This window comes from Pongo pygmaeus, chromosome 3 (genome assembly GCF_028885625.2).
Source record: "Pongo pygmaeus isolate AG05252 chromosome 3, NHGRI_mPonPyg2-v2.0_pri, whole genome shotgun sequence".
Lineage (NCBI taxonomy): Eukaryota > Metazoa > Chordata > Mammalia > Primates > Hominidae > Pongo > Pongo pygmaeus.
The window spans coordinates 154,905,068-154,928,965 of NC_072376.2; positions in this window are offsets into that span (position 1 = coordinate 154,905,068).

Genomic DNA, 23,898 nt, shown 5'->3' on the forward strand with positions numbered 1-23,898 from the left:
CACACTGATACTGTCATTACAAGCTTATCTTCTCAGGTGGAGAATAAAGGCCAGATTCATTTCCCCCACCTACCCAGAGATATCTGCATAATTGGTTTTTCCTTTACTCCCCTTTTCTTTTCAAACATTCACTTTGTCTTATGTAAAATGTAGATTTACTGGGCACTAACTAAAGTCTCACAGAAATGTAACGATTTGCCTAACCTCCTTCCCTACATACCTTCCCCCTCCAACTCTAAGGGAAGATATAAATACTAAATTTCCTGAAAACCTCTTTGGAGAAACAGCCATACATGTATCTGTGGCTTGTCTTTTTCCTGGATGCACCATAAGCAGGCTTAATAAACCTCAGTGATTAAGAGTTATGCCTCAGTCACTCATTTTAGTTGTCAGATGCCCTCATAGGTCAAGGTTCCTACAAAAAAAAGTCAAACCAGAGAGATAGCTGGCTTTCTTTCCCAAGCTCAATACTTGAACACTTAAAGTGGAGAAACAAAACAACAACAAAGAAATGTAGAAAATAATTTAAAAATTATTGGCATGAGAGGCATTATTTTGAACCCTTGGGCAGGGATTCAGCTTTTCCCTGAAGAAGGAAATAGCCAGGTGAGCCTGTGGGAAGACAACAAATAAAGGAACTGTTTAAAGTTCTGCTTTTGCTTCTCCCCTGATATTGCCTCAGAACAAACAGTTCCTGATCTTTGCACTGGCTGCTACTCAGAGCTCTAGTCCAGTTACCATCAGAAGTAAATTCATGCCTGATAAGAAGTCTTGTAGCTATGAAGATGAGATTTAAAAAAAATATATTTTCAAGCAGTTATTTCCAGTACCTCCCTATTCAAATTCTCCAAGGGCTACTAAATTATAATTTAAAGAGGTTCTCCTAATAAACTTCTCCCATATTTGCGGGAATTAGGAGTGTTTTTATTGTTCTGTTTATCTTTTGGTCTCTGGGGCTCTCTCCCCAAGAGCTCATCCAGCTCCTTCATCCCAGGAGGTGACTGGAGCTCACTAGACTGGAGGACTGCTTTTCTTCTGCATGCACTGCTTGACAGTGTAGCCAATATTCTCATGGGATATAAGCTCACAAACTAAAATAATAAGTCTTTGAAGAGTTCAAATATTTCAAAAGAAATTAAACATGCTTTATTAAAGATTCTATTAGAGCACAAGTACTAGAACAAAAGGACCAGGAATACAAAATTATCCAAATTAACATATGAAAAGAGATAAGGGAAAATATTAGGAATAATAAAGGTATGAAAGTTTTTAAAAATCAAGCTATATTAGTTATGAAAAATAAAATAATTGAAATAGACAAACTTTAAATAATTTTAAAAATATGAAAGGTCTCAGACTGAACAACCCATAATAAGTCAAAGAGGAGCATTAAGGAAAAGCACATACCTATTTGCTATCTGTGGTGAATCTGTACACATCTACAGCAATCTCAATTATTCCCTCTACAGAAGACAAAAATTTAACCAAGGGACATAAGGCAGAATGAAAGAATGAGGTAAAGTTTAGAATAGGAGTGAAAGTTGATTAAAAGGCTTTAGAGTAGGAATGAAAGGAAGTAAGGTACACTTGGAAAAGGGCCAAGCAGGCAACTTGAGAAATCAACTGTGTGGTTTGAACTGCAGTTTTATACACCGGCGTGTGTATTACTCCATTTTCACAATGCTATAAAAAAACTACCTGAGACTGGGTAATTTATAAAGAAAATGACTTAATTGATTTGCAGTTCCACATGGCTTGGAGGCCTCAGGAACCTGACAATCAGGGCAGAAGGTGAAGGGGAAGCAAGGCATGTCTTACATGGCTACAGGAGAAAGAGTGAGGCAGAAAGTGCCACACGCTTTCAAACAACAAGATCTTGTGAGAACTTTACTCACTGTCACTAGCACAGAAAGGGGGAAGTCCATCCCTGTGATTTAATCATTTCCTATGAGACCCCTTCACTGACACATGGGGATTACAATTCAAGATGAGACTTGGGTGGGGACACAGAGCCAAACCATATCATTCCACCTCTGGAGCATTCCAAATCTCATGTCCTTCTCACATTTCAAAACACAATCACACCTTCCCAACAGTCCCTCAAAGTCTTAACTCATTCCAACATTAACCCAAAAGTCCAAGTCCAAAGTCTCATCTGAGACAATGCAAATCCCTTCCACCTATGAGCCTATAAAATTAAAAGCAAGTTAATTATTTCCAAGATACAATGGGGGTGCAGGCATTGGGTAAATGTTCCCATTCCAAATGGAAGAAATTGGCCAAAACAAACGGGCCACAGGTCCCATGCAATTCTGAAACCCAGTGGGGCACTCATTAAATGTTAAAGCTCTAAAATGATCTCCTTTGACTCCACGTCTCATATCCTGGTCAAGATGATACAAGAGGTAGATCCCAAGGCCTTGGACACCTCTGCCCCTGTGGCTCTGCAGGGTATACCCTCACAGCTGCTTTCACAAGCTGTCATTGAGTACCTGCTGCTTTTCCAGGCCCATGGTGTAAGCTGTCAGTGGATCTACCATTCTGTGGTCTGGAGTATGGTGGCCCTCTTCTCACAGCTCCACCAGGCAGTGTCCTGGGGGGACTCTGTGTGGGGGCTCCAACCCCACGCTTCCCCACTGCACTGCCCTAGTGGACATTCTCCATGAGGGCTCTGCCCCTGCATCAGACTTCTGCTGGGACATCCGGGCATTTTCATACATCCTCTGAAATCTAGGCAGAGCCTCCCAAACTCTTACCTTCTGTGCACCTGCAGGCCCAACAACACGTGGAAGATGCCAAGGCTTGGGGCTTGCACCCTCTGAAGCAATGGCCTAAGCTGTACCTTGACCCCTTTTAGCCATGGCTGGAGCTGGAGTTGGAATGGCTGGGACACAAGACACCATGTCCTAAGGCTGCACAGAGCAGCAAGCCCCTGTGTCCAGTCCACAAAACCATTTTTCCCTCCTAGGCCTCCAGGTCTTTGATGGGAGGAGTTGCCATGAAGATCTCTGAAATGCCTTGGAGACATTTTCTTCACTGTCTTAAGGATTAACATTCAGTTCCTCTTTACTTATGCAAATTTCTGCAAACACTGGTTTGAATTCCTCCCCAGTAAATGGGTTTTTCTTTTCTACCACATGGTCCCAGCAAATTTTCCAAACTTATATGCTCTGCTTTCCTTTTAAACATAAGTTCCAATTTCAGATCATCTCTTTGTGAACACAGATGACTGTACGTAGTTAGGAGCAACTAGGCCACTTTTTAACACTGCTGCTTAGAAATTTCTTCCACCAGATACCCTAAATCCTCTCTTTGAAGTTCAAAATTCCACAGATCTCTAGGACAGGGGGAAAATGCCACCAGTCTCTTTGCTAAAGCATAGCAAAAGTTACCTTACTCTAGTTCCCAATATTTGTGTTGTCTCCATCTGAGACCACCTCAGCTTGGATTCATTGTCCATATCACTATTAGCATTTTGATCAAAACCAGTTAACAAGTCTCCAGGAAGTTTCAAACTTTCCCACATCTTCCTGTCTTCTTCTGAGCCTTCTAAACTGTTCCAACTTCTGCATGTTATCCAGTTCCAAAGTTGCTTCCACAGTTTTAGATATCTTTATAGGAGTGCCCCACACCTGGTACCAGTTTTCTGTATTCGTTTGTTTTCAAACTGCTATAAAAAACTACCCAAGACTGGGTAATTTATAAAGAAAAGGGGTTTAATTGACTCACAGTTCTGCATGGCTGGAGAGAAAGGAAACTTAGAATCATGGAGGAAGGCAAAGGGAAAGCAAGGCATGTCTTACATGGCAGCAGAAGAGAGAGAGAGAGAGCAAAGAAAGCCACACACATTAAAACCATCAGATCTTATGAGAACTCACTCATTATCATGAGAACAGCAAGGCAGAAGTCTGCCCCCCATGGTTCAATCACCTCCTACCAGGCCTCTCCCCAGACACATTGGGATTACAATTCAAGATGAGATTTGAATAGGGACACAAAGCCAAACCATATCAGCATGCTTCTGGGGTCTCATATTTCTTATCCCCTGATTCTTTCCTTAGGGTGGGCTGTCTGTGTGTGCAGTAGCCTGCTAGCTCTTGGGAGGGGAGCATGCACAGTGTTTTTACTGGAATTGTATGCATTCTCACATGAGGTATTTTTCCCTTACCAGTCAAATGTCCTAGAAGGTCATATGCCAGTTAAACTCCACCATTTTTGTCTCTTAATGCACATGCTTGAGGACATTTGCCCAACTCCCAACTTCTGAGATCTTATTGGAAAGCTGCTGATCACCAGTTTCAGGTGTTTCTGTTTATTGGAAGACTGCTTTTCCTTGGCACTGGTTGTGACCGATTATTATATTAGAGAGGAAGTTAACAACTGCCTGACCATCACCTAATGGTTGCCTGATATCCTTGGGTGGGGGTGTGGGGAGTGGGTGGAGGGGGATAGGGGAATCCCTCTCCTGCTCTGCTCATGTCCTACTAGCTACCTGCTGTAATATATCCATGCTAAAATGGTATGTTTGAATATTAAAACAAAGGGAAATTTTTTGAAAGCTTACAGAAACACATGATTACATAAAAGAGATCAAGAATTGGATTGATGGCATTTTTTAAATATAAAAATGGATATGAGATGATAACAAAATACTCTCAAAGTATTGATGAAGAGTAAAGACCAGAATGTTGTAAATAGACAAACTCTTGGTAAGTCTTTAATATCAATAGTCATTTACTTTTATCCTGAAATCAAACATGAGGTTTCTGGAGTGGTGATCAAAGTTACTATTTAAAGCAATAAATGTACTTGTTTCCCTGTGCTTCATACTCCACAAATTATGTGATGAGAGCCAGATATCATGCTGTACATATGGGGATTTATACTTCAGGAGAGGAAAACTGAAATTCTGAATTTGGAAATTTGTTTGGATTAGCTAATCAACGGGCACCTTCTCTTCTAAGAGAAGGAGATAAATCTAATCTCCACAATGTAAACAACTTCTTGAGAAGAGAAATGAAAACTCCCTGGGTTCCTAATCTTTTGACTGTAAATAAGTATCTCTAGGAAGAAGATAAGACATTATTTCAATTTATAATTCTGAAAATTTATCTATGGTTCTGGGCTTTATCTCCCTTTAAAATTTAAACACTTACCTTCAAGCAGGTACATCTACCCAGAGTTCTTTCACAATCTATTTGATCATCATTTAGCTTTCAAGATTTCCCCTTTAACCTAGATTTCTGTTTTATTCACTCAAAAAGCCCTAAGTATACACATAAAAATGTAAATATTTACTTCCTGAAGATTGTCACTCAAATATAAGGATGTGATTAAAATATTCTCAGACTTTCAATGCCACAGATACTTGCCACGCTAAAACCTATTCTGAAAACAGTTTTAGAAAAAGTACATAGGTTAAAAAAAATCCAGGAAATATTATAAGATATATATGAAGAAACAAGAATCAAAAGCTTGTTAAGCCTATGTCACTTAAAAATTTTTCTACAAAAAAAGAGGAAATATAATAATAATAACCAAAAAATAAAAGACTAGAGAATCTCAGCCTGATGAAGAAGGGTGGAAGGTGATGCATATGAACCAAAAGATGTGAGAACTAGCTAAAATTCTTGCCATTTAAAACAAGTATAAGTTAAAAAGAAATAAACTTAGAAACAGTAGAAAAAACTAAAACAAGAAATTAAAGTGACAGGAACAGATACAAATTAATCACTAACCACAATAAATGTAAATGGATTAAACAATGTATTTACAGAATGGATAAAGACATGAAATAATAAAGACAAAGCATCAGAACATCCAAAGTATGAGATTGAAGGTAAGTAAAAAGACATACGCAAATGCCAAAAGAAAGTATATAGGACTAATTTGATATCCGATAAAATGAGTGTGGATATATAAAGTACAGAAACCATCTTTGTAAAATTATGATAGTAAGAGAAATCTGACATAGTTGACTCCATCTTGCTTGTAACCTCCAAGCTTGATCATTCCTAACCATAGGACAAACTAATCTTGGGAAGAATTTAGTTTATAGTTTAACCTTAAAGCAAGGATGATGATAGTCCTTTCTGCAACTAAACCGCCTTTGTAAAACTAACGAAAAGCTACAGGATTAGAATTATGAGAGAGGCCTGAATGCTGCTAAAATGTAAGCATAGTTAAATGATAACCAGCCATTTTCCTGGAGGTTGCAAAATTTGTAACTTCCCCAGATGGTTCTATAGATACTATCACTATTGTAGAATCTAAGATTGGTTGTTTGAGAAGTTTTTGCAGACTTTTATATTCTGGGAACCCCACGTGGACCCATGACTCATGATTTAACCAGCCCTGTGGTCCCCCACCCAGAGACAGATTCAGCACATGAGCACCATTTTCCACACCCTTATAATGACATCCCCAGTCAGCAGGCAGCACCCAACCCCTAGTCCCTTGCCCACCAAACTGTTCTTGAAAAATCTTAACCTCTGACTGTTTGGGGAGACTGATTTGAGTGATAACTACATTATTCATGTAGCCGGCCTTCTGTCAATTAAAGCCTTTCTTTACCGCAATGCCATGGTCTCAGTGAAGTGTTGTTTTTTTGTCTTTTTGTTCAGCAGGCAGGAAGAATCCATCGAGCAGTTACAGTACTTATTAAAGATGAACTATCATTAGCTCATGAAAAATGTTTCAACAAACTAAGATATAGCAATTTTAAATATGTATGCACCTAATTTTAAAATGCACTTAATATTTATTTATTTATTTACTTATTTATTTATTTATTTTCTGAGACAGAGTCTCATTCTGTTGCCCAGGCTGGAGTGCAGCGGCACGATCTCAGCTCACTGCAACCTCTGCCTACCAGGTTCAAGCTATTCTCCTGTTCAGCCTCCCGAGTGGCTGGGATTACAGGTGCGCACCACCATGCCCAGGTAATTTTTGAATTTTTAGTAGAGACAGGGTTAGCTATGTTGGCCAGGCTGGTCTCAAACTCCTGACTTCAAGTGATCTGCCCACCTTGCCTCCAAAGTGCTAGGATTACAGGCGTGAGCCACTGTGCCCAGCCTAAGATACACTTAATTTAGAATTAAGGGAGAAACTGATAAATCCACTGTCATGGATTTCAACATATCTCAATTGATAGGTTAAGCATACAAAATAATAGAAAAAAATACTGATCTGAACACAATTAACAAATTTAAACTAGTGCACATAGATGTAGAGTTTTACAGCCAATAATCAAAGAATGTATATTTTTTCTCAAGCATATATGGAAGATAAATTATGGTATTTTATCATAAAGGAAATAAAGACTTAACACATTTCAAAAGTACCATAGATACTATACAGACCTTGATATCTAATGACAATACAACTGAAGTAATTTTTTTCAAGATTTAAAAATTTTTCTTTATATTTGCAAATTTTAAACAAAACCCGGTTGAAGAATTCATGATGTATAATGAAGGAGCAAGGTAAATAAATAATTTCTAGACTTATAAGACAATAAAGGATAATGAAAAGCTTACAGAGTAACACCTAAGAGATGTGGTCAACATGGGCTCAAGTGGTCCCTTGAGAGAGATTTATAGCCTTAAATATCTGTATTAGAAAAGAAAAATCTTTAAAATCAATTGTGCTAATAAATATTTTTAGAAAATGAATAATGCAGTGAAAATGGGAAAAATAATAAAAATAAGAGTTGTGATTAATGCAATAGAAAGGTGCTGTTTTATTTAACTAGAATATGATTATAAAGCAAACATATCAAATAGAAATAAACAATCATCTGGAGCAGAGAATGGAAAGAGACTTTTGCTTAACCTTTCTCATTCTCAGAAAAATTAATTCCATTTTCCCCCTCTCCTTCACGTCAGCTCTGTCCTCTGCTTTAAACTATAGGGTCTGCTGCCATGCAAAAGGTGAGTATCATCCTATGACAAAGAGTGGCAAGCCTAGAAAGTCAAAGGCACCCATCCACATAGCACCCACAGACATCCTGTTGGGAACCACTGACTGTGTGGGTTTAATTTGCTCATGCATACTGCCTCATACAGAGAAAAATAAAATTTGGAGAAATCAGAAGTTATTAAACACAAGTACTCAAAAGGATTGGCACAGACTGGTGCTGAGCAGTCTAGCAAAGGAGGTCATGATGTACACCAGCTTCCTTCAGCCTTTGCCAGCAGTGTATGCTCATCTCATCATTAAGCAAGGCTCTTAAAATCCCCAAAGAGCAGACCTCTTTTTGTGGAGATTAAATAAAGATTTTAGCTTGAATTTCCATATCTTTAACTTGTGTTAAATCTAAACCCTTGCAGACTTCCTTATTTTCCACCCAATTTATGCATTACATGGTTCAGTAGCTCTGACTTTACCCTGGCAGCCTGATTATGGTAATGTGAACATTGGCTCATACCACTGTTCCTAAGTGTACTGTGCTGTGTTGGAGTCAAACATCAGAAACAATCTCACATTGTTGTGGGACGGAGGGTGGAGATATATTTGCATGTGTGTAGATATATATATTGATATGTGTGTGTGTGTGTGTGTGTGTCTGTGTACATATACATAAAACGATGGATTTTGACCTAGAAAGAGGGAGAGTGGTGGCTGAAGCACCAGGAACTCATGTACTTGTTCTTTGTACACACTAGGAGAATCAGGGTTGAAATACTCTTCCTCTCTCCTGACAGTCTGGTGTTATTTAGGATTAAAGTGCTCTAGTTCAGTGGTCCCCAAACTTGCTCATCACTAAGAGTCATCTAAGTGCTAGTTAAAACTACAGATTCCTGAAACTTTCCCTAGAGCTTCCATTTTGTTTGGTCGGGGATATAGCCTAGGTTTCTGTATATTTAACTTGTGTACCTAGGGCAACTTTATGATTAGACATGTTTGGAAAACATTGCTCTACCTAGTTCCAAGGTCTAACAATTTTATACTGAATGTTCACATAGCCTTTTGGGATTATTCTCGTTGTTGTCCATAAGACTTACCTGACTTCTCCAATAACCCCAGGAGAAGAATGTGGTATTCATTAGTTTGCCGTATTTACTTAGTATACCTCTATTTCTTAACCTCTTTAAGCCTGGTTTTTCCACTTGAAACATGGAGAGAATAGTAATAATAATCCCTATCTCAGAGAGATTTTTACAGAATGCAATAAACGAATGCTTATAAAACACTTAACATAGGACCTAGAACAAAGTAAGGCTGCAATAACATCAGCTATGATTATTATTATTTCATACAACACACTTTTTACTTGCCTAATGTGATAAATCATTTGGAAAAATGTTGCCATTATTCTCTTCTCTGTACCAGGGCTCTATGCCATGTGGCTTTGTAGCAACTCCCATCAGGAGATGAAGATTACTTCCCTTACACTTGAAACTGGGATGGTTCTGTCAATTGCCTGAAAAATTGAATGTGATGACAAAAGCAAAATTGTGCTAGTTTTGAGCCTAGGCTTCAAGAGGCCTTGTGTGCTTTCACTCTATGACAAGGTCATTCTAGCCTGTTAAAAGATGAGAGACAATGAGGGCAAGGCCAGTGAGCCAGCTGTCCCCGCCCTGGTCCCAGAGATGTAGTGAAGCCTAGCCAAGATCAGCAAAGTGCTACTCAACCTACAGCTAACTAGAGGCAAATGAGTGAACCCAGCAGACAACAGAAAACCCACCCAGTTGACCCAAGAACTCATGACTAATAATAAGAGGTGATTGTGCTAGGGTACTAAGTTTTGGGGTAAATTTGGTACACAGGCATAGATCTGGTACATCGATTATGTGCCAATTACTAAGTTACATATTAGAGATGCATAGGGAAATAAGGCACAGTCCTGGTTCTCAAAAACCAAAAGCATGTTTTTGCAAAAGACAAGTAAACACAATTTTAGAAAACAGTTATGCAAGGCTCAATTATATATATATATTTTTTTATTTCAGTCACTCAAAAAATAATTCTACAATTTCTGCTATTTGTCATGCACTGTTCTAGACACTTGAGATATATCAGTGATGTGGTTTGGCTTTGTCTCCTCACCCAAATCTCATGTTAAATTGTAATCCCCACGTGTTGAAGGAGGGGCCTGGTGGGAGATGATTGAATCATGGGGATGGAGTTCCCCTTGCTGTTCACGTGATAGAGTTCTCATGAGATCTGGTTGTTTGAAAGCCTGTAGCACGTCCCCCTTTGCTTTCTTTCTCCTGCTGCCATGTGAAGATGTGCTTCCTTCCCCTTCGCTCTTCTGCCATGATTCTAAGTTTCCTGAGGTCTCCCAGCCATGTTTCCTGTACAGCCTGAGGAACTGTGAGTCAATTAAACCTCTTTTCTTCATAAATTATCCAGCCTCAGGTAGTTCTTTATAGCAGTGTGAGAATGGATTAATACAATCGGTAACCAAATCAAACAAAAATCCCTTCCCCATAGAAAAAAAAATAAATGTTATAAGTAAGTATATTGACAGGATATTAGAAGGTGACAAGTTCTGTTTAAAAAAAAATTCAGGAAACATAAAACCAGTAAGAAGGATCAGGAATATGGGACACAGTGGGTGGAAATCAGATTGCAATATTAAATGGGGTGTCTGGTAAGGCTTTGTTGAGGAAAGTTGAGCAAAAACTTGAAAAAGATGAGAAAGTTAAACAATCTTTCCAAAAGATCAATGAGATAAGGTGAAGGCCCTAAGGTGGAAAAGTGTCTACAATTTTTGGATAACAGAAACTAGGCCAGTGTAACTAAAGCAGAAAGCACAAAGTAGGACATACAAATTTGCCTGTAAGAATACTTTTTTAAAATAAAAGCTCCTGAAGGATGTGACAGGAGTTCAGTGTCGAAGCAAGTACAGGAGTTAGCAGGGATAGTGGAGAAAGGCACCCAGGATGTGGTGGGAGGGAGATAGATGAATGAGAACTCCAAGGAGAAGACCAGAACACATGCAGAGAAACTAAGACAATGTTCATGGTGAGTGTGAACTGTCGGGGAATTGCAAGTATTTCATAGGATTGGAGAACAAAAGAGTGATACAAAATTATTTTTAAAAGCAGGCAGGACCATATACTGGAAGACATTGAATGGAAGGCTAAGGAGGTTCAGTTTTACCTGGATGTCAGTGGAGAAGCATTGAAGAGTTGAAGCAAGAGAGAAGTGATTTTATTAGACTAGCTTTGAAAGATCATTCAGTTTAGCATGGAAAATGAATTGGAAAGGAGTGAAGAAACAAGCTGGAAGCCTACTTAGAATCTTTACTGATGGCCCTTTCAAGAAATGAGGATAGAGAGGAGGCTGTGGAGTCAAGCAATGTAAAAAATGTGACAGGATAGGGTGCATGGGACTGGGGCAGTGGAACAACTGTAGTACTTCAAGTTTTATATCACAATCACTTCAGAGTCATTAGGAGATGAGATATTTTAATGGCCAATACAAAGAGTAACATCATTTATTTATGCATTCATTTCCTTAAATATTTAATCAATGCCTAGGATATGTCTAGGTAATATTAAACAGTAGGAATATAAAGAGTAGTGGTGCAGTTACATCACCAAGGACTACACAGTCCTAACACTGGCTCATCACCCCCTAAAACTAACACTGGCTCATCACCTCCAAAACAACTACCAGTGAGTGGTTATTGTATGCAAAGCAGGTATTGAGTCTTCGTAAGGATTGTTTGGATGAATCATCACAATGGCATTTTGAAGTGATACTATTATCCCCATTGTACAGAAGAAGACATTTTACTTTGAGACATTGACTTGGCCAAAATCACACATTTAGTAAGTGGCAGAGTTAATACCTGAATCTAGGACTACCTGTCACAGTCCCATGCTACATGGAAACCCAGACCTATGAATCAGTAAATGTATTAAAGGAAATAATCAATTTTCCCTGACAGAGTAGTTTGAAAGCCTTCAAAGTGGTGATTCTTGATTTGAGTTTTTACAGGTGAGCAGATTTCCTCCAGGCAGCCAGGGAGGAAAGGAGAGTGAAAGGGCACAAGCGGTGTGTTCTGTGGAAGGGCAGCTGTGCTGCATCAGCTCCACCTGTTTCTCCATATTTACTCTAATTCTCCTCCACATCCACTCTGCCCCAGAAGGCTGACTGCTATGGACTGCACAACCTGAGCTTCTTTGGGGGCTGACTGAATTTGACTAGCTGTAGATTGGAATGTGGGAATCAGGAAAAATCAGAATTAATATTTTCCTGGCTCCCTCCATGCAAGGCCACAAGTTGATAATTGCTGCGTTCTTGTATCAAAGGCCACATCTGCTGGACATTCCTCCCCTCAGTTCTCTTCACTCAAAACTACAGTTCTCTTCACTTCTAGCCACTGCATCTTCCTCTCACCTTCAGGCCTGCAGGCCTGAATGGCTCCACATGTTGCTAGGGCTTGAATGTTCCATCACCTCTCTGAGTTGCTTAACTCTGCCCCCGCACCTTTTGGAAATAGTGTCCCCCTCAGTTTCATTCTTTCTGCCTCTGCTTCTGTCTCTCCCGGGCATGTACACACATTCCCTTAACTAATAGCTTTATTGAGATATAATTCACATAGCATATCAATTTATTCATTTATAGTACACAATTCAAAGATTTTTAGTACAGAGTTGTGCAACCATCACCACAGTCAATTTTAGAATATTCCCATCACCCAAAACGGAAACTTTGTAGTGTTTAACAGTCATCCTCCCGTTCCAACCCCCAGCCCTAAGCAACCACTTATCTACTTTCTATCTGCATAGATTTGATTAATGTGGCATTTCATATAAATGAAATCATAAAATGTATGGTTCTTTTCGGACTGGCTTCTTTCACTTAACCTAATGCTTTTAAGGTTCATCTATGTTGTAGCATGTATCAGTATTTTATTTCTATTTATTGCTGAATAATACTTTGTGGCTATACTACATTTTATTTACCAATTAACTGATGAACAGTTCAATCATTTCCAATTTTTGACTATCATGAATAATGTTGTATGAAAATCTGTGTACAAGGTTTCACACGAACCTATATGTTTATTTGCTGAGTACATATCTATGACCATAATTACTGGGTTATATGATACTCTATGTTTAATCTTTTGAGAAACTACCAGACTGTTTTCCAAAGTGACTGCACCATTTTACATTCCCATCAGCAACATATGAAGATCCTAATTTTCCATGTCCTTGGCAACAGTTATTAGCTGTCTTTTTTTTTTCTTATAATCCTCTAAATAGGTATGCAGTGGTACCTCATTGAGGTTTTGCTTTGCAGTCTTCTGATGGCTAATAATACTGAATATCCTTTTATGTACTTATTGACTATTCATTTTTCTGTTTTGGAGAAATATCTATTCAGATCCTTTGCTCTTGTTATATCTCTCAATCTCTTAAACAATTCGTTTGTTTATCTCCTGTGTTTCTTGTTAGGACCCCCATTGATACATATTACAAAGACAATACAGATTCATAGAACATGCCTTACTTCAAGGTGCACACATTTAGCAGAAGATTTAGGGCAAGCCACTTGTGCTAATTGTGAAAAACAAAAAAGAAGAAGAAAATCATTTTTATGTTACTACACTGACTTTGGTGATTTCTTTTGAATTGAGGCTATATCTCAACATGATATCTTAATCATCTACTTTTTAATTGCATCATTTACTAGTCGACCATTCTAAAAACACAGACTAGTTACCTTTCAGTCCAGGTCGCAGAAAGTGGAATTTTAGGGCTCCAGTTTTGACAGTGCAAACTTTCCCAATGAGAAAAAGTCCTGACAGTTGTAACACTTAAATTTTTAAAAAGCTGCAAGTGACATTGATGGTGGCTTCTTCTCCTTATCAAAATGACTTAGACTTTGGTAAGACCCAGCAGCTCCAATAATGTTAGGGTTTGGGACCACACAGATCTGGGTTTGTATATCTTCTGTATAATTTACCATTTGCTTAACTTTAGACAAGTTACTTGAGCCCTTTAAATCTGTTTTCTTGTCTGTAAAATTAGGATAAGTGTACCACTATATATAAAATAGTTGTGTTATGTAAGTAAAATAATGCAAATTAGACACCTGGAAAGAGTAATATTTAATAATTATTTCTTTTTCCACTTGTCCTTACACTACTTTCTCGTGTTAATCTGGTTCTGAAAAGTATCTGTTTCCCCAATAATGCTAAGTACATGATACCAGACTATGCAGTTACGTTATAAATGACACATTTAACCTCCGGTTTAGGTGAACCTATTTAATTACATGCATTATTATTTAAAAATTCTACAATATATTGAATCTCTCACTCCTTTATTTCCCAACAACAGTTAATAAAAGTGTTAGCCTCATAGTATTTTTGTTCTAGTTATAAAGACAAACTATTTATTCATTTATAAAATTGCAGGCCATGAAATGGAATTGTGTTTAGTGTCTGTCTACCAAACCATAAGTTTCAGAAACCTTATAACAACCTATAGCATTGTAATTTATCTATAACATGAATTGGATCAGAAGAATGGGAAAAGTTGCATTATATTCTCTATTTATGATTGTAAGCTCATTAATATCACATATTGACAAAATGTCAAGGGAAACAGAATAGTTTCCTTTTTAACTAACTCCAAGAGCTGATGAATTATGAATATGAAGTGAAGGGCCTATCTCATAAAACTAATGCTATATCTCAAGGAAGACAGAGAAAAGCTCTGACCTTTAGGAACACAATGAATTTATAGAAAACCGGTCCTCCAGGCATCCACCCTGAAAAGTGCACTCTTATCTACAGACCACAGAGACAAGCTACACTCTTAACTCAAATAATAGCCATGTCTCCCTCCTGAAAATTGTGGAGCTATTCTTGGACTACAAAAGCATCCAATTGTGAGAAGAGCAACAGAGGAAGCTACTAAGGCCTTTAGACTGGTCCCTGCAAGTAGAGAATTTTTTTTCCCCTGATTGTAAATGGAATATCAAACGAGCACATTTTAAACATATAGGATTTTGGCAATTGTGAAGTTTTGTTCTGGATGCTCTTGTCCTTAAATTATATTGTAATCATATTATTAAAGTGAGCCAATTTGTACTCAATACCATACTTTATTCTTTCTTGCCAGTCCTTACTAAATTCAGCCTATGAAATATTCTTTCCTGCCTCTTGATTAAAACTCAAGTAAATTCCATAGCTTTTCCAATCACTCGTCTTTTTTTTTTTTACCATCTTATTTACATTTTTAAACCTCACTTCCACCCCAGCATTGCATATTCTTTGTGCCATATTTTCCTGCCTTTTAATAAATAATTCACTGATTTTATTTATCCTCTATCTTCCTTCACTGGGAAGTTCCTTGAGGGTGAGGACCTTTTCTTTTTCTGTGTAGTGTATGTATGTGTGTATGCGTGTGTTTGTACTAATTTATTCTTTGAACCTGAAACAGTGGCTAGTACATTGGGGGCACTCAAGAAATATTTGTTGAATGGAAAAGTGAATTAGTGTATTAGTCTCTTCTTGCTTGCTATAAAGAAATACCTGAGACTGGGTAATTTATAAAGAAAAGAGATTTAATTGGTTCACAGTTCCACAGACTGTACAGGAAGATTGGTGGGGGAGCCTTCATGAAGCTTTTACTTACAGCAAAAGGCAAAGCGGGAGTGGGAGTCTTACCATGGCCGGCACAGGAGGAAGACAGAAAGTGGGGAGGGGCTACACACTTTTAAACAACCAGATCTCCAGAGAACAGCACTAGAGGGATGGTGCTAAGCCATTAGAAACTACCCCCACGATCCAGTCACCTCCCATCAGGCCCCACCTCCAACACTGGGGATTACAATTCAAAATGAGATTTAGGTGGGGACACAGATCCAAAACATATCAATTAGAAGTCTAAATTCTCATCTAGTTAAAACGTTTCTCTTCCCTCATCCTGGCCTCACCTTAAGCAGGACATTGTAATGCAAACAACAGGAAGGTGTAGGCAGCTTCTCTATTTTTCAATCCCTTTCTTGGTCTACTAATCAGCTGCTACTTATAACTGCAAGAGCCTGATGCAGAGGCAGGATGTGAGGTAAGAGAATACAAAATTACTTACTGCTGTAATTTTTCATCAAGGCTACCTTCATAACAACTGTGACAGATTCAGTGTTTGTTAGCTTTCCTTTGTGGAGTATTTTTGTGAGTTCTTAGAAGACTCCACATCACCGAGCTCCTCTCACTCCCTGATGTAGGTGGATACCTTGACTGGTAGGCTGCCTGTGACATGACTTAATTTCTGCATCTAACTGTTTTCTTTGCAGTGTCTCCAATTAAAATAATATATCCTTATTATAAAAAGCAGTATAGTTATATAATGAAGGATTATAAAGGCAAAATAAAACCCTTCCTTTTATTCCACACCTCAAACTCCACCAGGTAATCAATGTTAATAACATTTTCCCACAACTTTCTCCTTGTTTGTTTATATGCAGACACCTATACATGCAAATATGGGATGCCCTTTGGTATATGTTTATTGTTACTTAGTTAAAACTATGTTACTTAGTTACTATGTTACTTAGTTAACTATGTTACTTAGTTTAATTATGATACTTAGTTAAAACTGTTCATTATATTGACAACAGGTCATGATCACCATTTTTTTCTAATGCCCTTATTCAGATACAATCAGGATATTGAACAAGTATGATTAAGGCATACATAATCAAACAAACTTTGCTTTTTGTCTCTTGTTTCACACTTTAACATTTATTTAAGGAGTTTAATCTTTCCTTGCTCCTGGGCATTGTGAATCCAGAAAATCTGAGACAGGTCTCAATTAATTATTATTATTATTAGAGACAAAGTTTTGCTCTTGTTGCCCAGGCTGGAACGCAATGGCACAATCTCCACTCACCGCATCTTCTGCCTCCTGTGTTCAAGCGATTCCCCTGCCTCAGCCTCACAAGTAGCTGGGATTACAGGCATGTGCCATCATGCCCAACTAATTTTTTTATTTTTAGTAGAGATGGGGTTTCACCATGTTGGTCAGGCTGGTCTTGAATTCCAGACCTCAGGTGATCCACCCGCCTCGGCCTCCCCAAGAGCTGGGATTTTAGGCGTGAGCCACCACACCTGGCCAGGTCTCAGTTAATTTAGAAAGTTTATTTTGCCAAGGTTGAGAACAGGACATGGCCATGTCACAACCTCAGGAGGTCCTGATGACATGTGCCCAAGGTGGTCAGGGCAAAGCTTGGTTTTATAGAGTTTAGGGAGACATGAGACATCAATCAATATATGTAAGAAGTACATTGTTTTGGTCTGGAAAGGCCGGACAACTTGAAGCAAAGGCAGGAAGACTCAAGGGAGGAGGGACCATCCAAGTCACAGATAGGTGAGACACAAACAGTTACATTCTTTTGAGATTCTGATTAGCTTTTCCAAAGGAGGCAAATCAGATATGCATCTATCTCAGTGAGCAGAGGGGTGACTGGCTTTGAATAGAATGGGAGGCAGCTTTACCCTAAGTAGTTTCCAGCTTCAGTTTCCTTAGCGACTTTGGGGACCCAAGATATTTTCCTTTCACAGCATGAACTTCAGGTCACTTTCAGTGTCTCAAATGAAAACTCAACTAGACATACATAACATGTATTGCTAGATATTCAGATTTGATTCAACATTAAAATCTTCTTCCCTTTCCCTGTTAAAATAGGCTTTATTTATTTATTGTAAGTTTTGCTTAGGCAGAATTACTGCACATCATGTGAGAAAATATTCAACTTCACTTCCTTTCATATTGATGACCCTTGTGCCAACAACATCTATTGAATAAACTCTTTACCCTTCTTGCTCAAATGAAGTAACATTTTTACCCATTTGTATATATTGCATTTTCAAATATACACAGTTGATTTACAGGTTTTTCTGTTCTTTGAAATTGACTTGTTTATTCTCATGCTAATATTATAGTGATTAAAAGTGACTGTTATATGGCCCAACACCAGTAAGGCAAGACTTCTCCTCTCACTATTCCTCTTTTTCATGCTTTCCCTGGTTTATCTCTAGCATTTTGACTTCTTCATTACATAGCTGGATCCAATTCCCTCCAACACCCACCATCTGGCTGGCATTTTATTAATAAATTGAATTGCATTACATTTATATATTAATTTAGGGATGTGTGATATTTTTATGACATCAAATATTCTTATTGAAAAACATGAAATGCTTTTTCAATTATTTAGATCTTGTTTTATTTCATCACTAATATTTTATAGTTTTATTTTTATAGGTCTGACATGTTTCTTATTAAATATACTCCTAGGCTTTATATGGTTTTTATTGCTAGAGTGAATGTTATTTTCATTTCTACTTCTAGCAGTTTATGCCTGAGATAGAGAAAACCTATTTATTTTTGTATACCATACTTAACGTTCTAACAGCCACCTATGCACTTCTTATTAATCCTGGAAGTTTCTGTGCACCTCTTTACTGTCACACAATCACGTTATTGGTCAAAAAAAGTAATGATAAAATAATTTAACTCTTCCTTATACATTTTTTAAAAATTAACATTTTGTTTGTTAGTACCTTTGAGACAATGGTAATAGCAGGCATTCCTGCTGACTGGTTTATAATTTTCATTGAAATAGTTTTAGGTTTGCTGTTTGAATGATTTAGTGTTAATTTTTGGTAAAAAGTCTTTTTTAAAAAAAATTTTATTTATTTATTTATTTTTACACTGGGTTATCAGACCATCTAATTTTTTTTGTTTGTTTGTTTTGTTTTGTTTTATTTGAGGTAGAGTCTCATTTTGTTGCCCAGGCTGGAGCTGGAGTGCAGTAGTGCAATCTCAGCTCACTGCAACCTCCGATTCCCAGGTTCAAGTGATTCTGCTGCCTCAGCCTCCTGAGTAGCTGGGACTACAGGCGTGTACTACCATGCCCAGCTAATTTTTGTATTTTTAGTAGAGATAAGGTTTTGCCATGTAGGCCAGGCTGGTCTTTAACTCCTGGCCTCAAGCAGTGCATCCACCTTGGCCTCCAAAAGTGCTAGGATTACAGGCTTCAGCCACCGCGCCAGCCAGGTAAAGTATTTTTACAATATTTAAGTGACATTCTATTTTCATCAGCGTTTTCATTAAGAATGACTGGTAAATTTTATCAGATGCTTTTTTACCATCTACTATTATGATCACATAATATTTCTCTCTTAGTTTGTTGATACAATAAATTACATTAAGAGATTTCATAGTAATTGTCCCACCCTTGCATTCCTGGAATAAGCCTTTTATTGCTCATCGTACAGCACTATTTTGATATATTGCTGAAGTCTCTTTGCTAATATTCACTTAGAATTTGTGCTTCTATATTAAATAGTAAGATTAATGTATGTGTTGTGGGACCAGTTTTTGACTTTAAAGTTATTCTGATTTAATAAAATTTTTTGGTGATGTTGAAATCTTTTTATGGGTTGGAATAAATTAAACACTAATAGGAGCATATATTAATTAAACCTTAGATAGAATACAGGTGTGAAGCCACTTGATCTGAATCCTCTTTTATTAACATATCTGTAATGACATTTTTTCTTTTTTTTTTTTGAGACAGAGTCTCGCTCTGTCGCCCAGGCTGGAGTGCAGTGGCGCGATCTAGGCTCACTGCAAGCTCCGCCTCCCGGGTTCACGCCATTCTCCTGCCTCAGCCTCCCGAGGAGAGTAGCTGGGACTACAGGTGCCTGCCCCCATGCCTGGCTAATTTTTTTTGTATTTTTTAGTAGAGACGGGGTTTCACCGTGTTAGCCAGAATGGTCTCGATCTCCTGACCTTGTGATCTGCCCGCCTCGGCCTCCCAAAGTGCTGGGATTACAGGCGTGAGCTACCGCGCCTGGCCTATAATGACATTTTCAATCTTGTCTATGTTAAGTAATATATTTGCTGTAAGTTAAATTTTACTAAGAAATTATTTTCTCTAAGTTTTCAAATTTATTATTGCTTTATCCTGTTTTGCCATTCTTATTATTTTTCTGTTTTATTAACTTCAGGTTTTATTTTATTAATTTCCTCTTCCTCCCTTCTTTTGCTTTATTATATTGTACTTTATCTCATTAAAATTTTTAAGGTGGGTATCCAGACAGAAATTTACCTTTTGATTTATCTGCTTAGTGCCTTTGGCACCACTCTTATATTTAGCAAGTTTCTAAATTTAAAAGATACTTCAGATTAGAAATTGAAATTATAATTTGCTTGTCTGGGCTCCTTTCCTGCAAGGGTGCAGGCAGCTATACTGTGGATGTCATAGCATACAGATTAGAATAATCTACATGAGAATTTAGTTTAGCAGCTCATGATGTGGTGCCCCAGTATGGGGAGGTGGTTGGTGTGTGTGCCTAGTGGCCCCTGGATATGGGAGCCCTGTAAGAGAAGTGGTTGGGGTGGGGACTTAGCGAACTGCCCAAAGAAAGGAAATGAGAGTTTTAAATCACAACCTCAAAACTGGGTTCAGATAGCACTTGTAAAGTACATTATACCAGAGGTATCAGCTTTTTGACACAGCAGTGACAGGTGGAAGATTTGGGGCTCAAACTTGGGTGCTTCCTCTTGGCAGAGTGAGCAGGGTTTCACTGGAGGAACCCAGTGGTGTTAAGTTTGGAGGCTTGTGTCCTCCAAACTTGATTCTCTGGATCTCCTGGAGATTCTCAGACATACTGTATTTGTAGTCAGGGGTCTACAAAGAAATGGAGCCAATGGAATATATACATACGAAATTGGCTCTCTTGGCTACGGATTAGATCAAGTCCCACAATCTGCAGGGTGGATTGGAAACGTGAAGTCCCCAGGAAGTCAGATGGTATCATCTCATCCAAAGGGTTAGCAGGCTTGAGACCCAGGTAGAGTAATGTTTTGGTTTGAGTCTCAAAATAGGAACAAAACCCCAATGTCCCAGCTTAAAGGCTGTCAGACAGAAGAAATGTATCTTACTCAGGGGAGGGTTAGCCTTTTGTTCTTTTCAGGCCTTCAACTGACTGGATGAGGCCCACTCACATTAGGGAGAGCAACCTGCTTTACTTGATCATCTACTTATCTGAATGCCAATTTCATCCAAAAACACTTTCACAGAACATGCAGAATGATGCCTGACCAAATATTTGAGCAACACATGGCCCAGTCAAGTTGACACATAAAATGAATCATCACACATCCTATTATACATTTATTTTCTATTTTCTAGATTAGGTTCTATGAATTGTTCTGAATCCCACTAAAACTCATGACTGATACAAGTACCAGTTTTATTTTAATATTTAATCTTTTATCTTCAATAATATATTTAAGTCTAACACTATGTATTTTTCTCTGAGAAGAACTTTTGATATGGCCAATAGATTTTTGTATAGCCATTTCTCATTTCCATTATTTCTTAGATACTATTTTTATATTGAAATTACCCTTTGGTTTTACCACTATCTCAAAGTTAATTTTCTAATTTTTATGTAATAAAGTACCTTCATAAACCTTATATCTGGTCAACATTAGAAAATTGGTCTGTAAGACTTATACGTTTTAAAATTGAAAGGTTTTTTTGTGTTTAGGTTTGTAAACACAATGTTTAGAAGCTCAATGATGTATGCAAAATACAAGAGTTCTATATATCTTTATCAAATTTGAGATTCGAGTATTATTCATTTCTGATTTATAAGGCCTGTTCTATTCTTATGGAAATATCTTGAAATCTACTATTTCTGATAAGTCCTTTTTGCTCTTAAATGGTTTTTATTTTACATATTTATAGGGCTCATTCAGATTTATATTTTTTTAAAAAAATTTTGCTTTTTAAAATAAATTACAAAATGTCATTCTTCATTCTGATGGGTGAATTTAACCTTAAACTCCTTCCTGTATATTACTTCTAGCCACTACTTGTATGTATGTGTGCGTGTGTGCATGTGCCCTCATGTGTGTGTGGGTGTGTGTGTGTGCACATGGGTGTTGGTGTGTATGTTTGTGTGTGGGGGCTGTGTGTGGGTGTGTGTATATGGTTGCAGCTACATTTGAATAATAACTCTTTAATTGTCTTTTAATGTCAGCCCAGCTTTAATACTTTGTTTTTATAAACAGCATAAAGTTTTTAAAAAGTTTTAATATTGCATTCTCTACTTTAAAAGGCAATACTTATGTAATTTAATTGATTTAATTGATTTCATTCCTGACATTTTACTGTATATGTATTATTTATTTTACTTTATTATTTTCTTGTTCCCTTATAAAAATAAAAAAAAAAGATTTCACCAATTTACTTCTTATCTCCTTTTTTCTTATATGAGAGTTTTACTGCATTTTTCTATCCTATCAAAGCTTGCATCTTTTCTAATATTTATACTCATTTCTCTAGTATTGTATGAAAAGAAGAAACTAACAATTCAACAGGGAATACTTTTACTCTTTTATTCTCCTCCTTATTCTATGTCCCATTCCTTTTCTGCTCATTGTTCCCCATCTTTAAAATTTTGCTGAGCTAACTTTGTATTTTAAAGTTCAGACTTTTTTTTTTTAATTATCTTGCAGCTTCTCACATCTATTTTAAAAATTCCTATGTAAGCCTGATATGTTTTGGATGCTTTGTCCTCTGCAAATTTCATTTTGAAATGTGGTCCCCAGTGTTGGAGATGGGGCATGGTGGGAGGTTTTAGAGTCATGGGGCGGATCCCTCATGAATGGCTTGGTGCCATCGTGGGAGTAATGAGTGAGTTCTCACTCTGAGTTGATATGAAATCTGGTTGTTTAAAAGATGCTGGCACTTCCTCCTTTCTCTCTCCTGTTCTTGCCATATGACATGCTGGCTCCCTTTCACCTTCTGCCATGATCGTAGCTTCCTTAGGCCCTCACTGGAAGCAGATGCTGGTACTCTGCTTCATGTACAGCCTGCAAAACTGTGAGCAAAATAAACTTCTTTTCTTTATAAATGACTAAGTCTCATGTATTCTTTTATAGCAACAGACACTGACTGACACAAAGCCATTTATATTTTGTGTTTCACTTTGGCAATATTAAAACAAAAACATTTTATTGCATTTCTGCAAAAACAAAGGCCAAAATCTGAGTGAAGATGTCAGTGAAGAAGTTCCCAGAATCCATGCAGATCAGAACATGAAGCTAGGAGAAGGAAAGGCCTCCAAGTAAGAAGGTAGGGCAGAGTGAGTTGCTGTAGCTGTCTTTAAGCAGACTGCTTGTGCACATTTCAATCTCACTTCTTCAGGGAAATAAATGGAGCTTTTGATAGATCTTGGGCATGGTATATAATGTCAAGAGCAAGGGATTTATAGCCACATAGACTTGGACTTGAATTACTCCTCTGTCACTTCTTTCCAGGTGACACCAGGCAGTTACTAGCCTCCAGAGGTTCAATTTCCTATCTGTGAAAAGGAAATAATAATAATCATCTCACAGGATTGCTATGAAAATATGTAAGACCACAGCCCTCTGAGGCAATATCATTAGGCACCCAACTAATATGTGGATCCCTGTCTTTCCTTGGTCAGAACTGTGTGTTGATATTTGCCTTAAGACAGTAAAACTAATTTGAAATTCAAACCTCACATCTCTCCTGCTGAGAAGAGGAACAATTGGAAAAATAACACCTTTTCCCTCCAGCCAGGCATGTCTGTTTCCATTTTACGGTTCACTTTTTGTCTTTGACCAGACACACATATAGAGTTGGAAGTACCTTGAACTGACAGATTTGTGTTTTGCAAAAATATTCTCTTGGTTTTGATATGCAGATACTTCTTGACTTACCTCTTCATAGTAAGAGATGTTTAAATCACTAGAGTCTTAGATTTGAACCCAAGATCTAGTCAACTACAAAATAAAACAAAAACCCAAGATAGCTGAGGGACATAATTAAATTTTGATTAATCTGGTATCTTAGAGTGTCTCTAGGCAATACTAACCT